This window comes from Myotis lucifugus, unplaced genomic scaffold, assembly GCF_000147115.1.
Source record: "Myotis lucifugus unplaced genomic scaffold, Myoluc2.0 scaffold_775, whole genome shotgun sequence".
Classification (NCBI taxonomy): domain Eukaryota; kingdom Metazoa; phylum Chordata; class Mammalia; order Chiroptera; family Vespertilionidae; genus Myotis; species Myotis lucifugus.
In genome coordinates this window covers 223,654-224,803 of record NW_005871823.1, presented here as the reverse complement: position 1 = coordinate 224,803, position 1,150 = coordinate 223,654, and positions in this window count along the sequence as shown.

The following is a 1,150-nucleotide window of genomic DNA, read 5'->3' as shown; positions in this document are numbered from 1 at the left end:
GAAGGGAGGTTTTAAGCGAGGACAAGCTATCACAGAGGAGTGGGGGAGGGGAGGACATGCTCTCCCAGAGGCCGGGGGATGGAGGGGAGGGGTGGGGGGAGGACACGCTCTCCCAGAGGACGGGGGAGGCCCGGGTCGGGGGGACATGCTCTCCCAGAGGACGGGGGAGGCCTGGATACAGGGATGGGTGGGGGGGGGACACGCTCTCCCAGAGGACGGGGGAGGCCCGAGATAAGGGAGAGAAGGGGCACCAGGTGGGTTTGGACTCTGAAGCTGATCCTGCAAAAGCGTGACAGGGGGACAGCGGGGGGCCACACAGGGGGGAGGGGCCCATGAGGGGCGTGTAGACCACGAACTTCCGCCTTGAAAACCTCCCCGGCTCCGTGGTGACCCCTTGGGAGCCCCTCCCCACGTGGGAGCTGGTATTTGCTTCCAATTCATTTCCACCCTTTTACTAACCAGCTTGTTCTTCACACTTGGGGAGGCAAAACCCACAGGCAGAACCGGCTCCCCAAACCCCACGTGTCACGGGTCCCCGAGCCCCAGAAACCCCCCTGGTCCCCTGAGAGGCGCCCCTCCCCCACCCCTGCCCTCTGGCGGGGTCCCCGCTCAGCGGGTCCCTGGGCCCAGCCAGGCTGACAGAGGAACTGTCGGGGGTGGGGGGCCTCTCCTCTCCCCTCTGTGCTAACGTTCAGTGATTTCCATTTAAACGAAATGACCTTTTGTTCCCATGTTTCCTTATATTAGAACTGCTTCCTCCCTGCTGGCCCTGAGGGAGCTTTGCCGTGGATCCCAGTGTGTGCGTGTGCGCGTGTGTGTGCGCGCGTCCCACCAGCTGGGCTTCCTCCAATCAGCTCAGGCTCCCAGGTGAGGGCTCGTCCCTCGGACGCCATCCCCAGCCCGTGCTGCCCACCTGGCATGAGGCAGGTCCCCGCAGCCCACTCTGTGGGCTCCAGGAATTTGCTAGAACCCCTCACAGAACTGAAACATGGACCTTCCCCATCATGCTCCTTTGGGAAAGGGCGTCGTAGGGAACAGGCGGGGGGAAGGGCAGGGCTCCCCTGCCCCCGTCCCTCTCGCTGCCCAGCCGCAGCCTGAGCTCTTCACCCTTCGTCCTGGGCTCATCTCACAGGCAGGACTGATGAGCCCA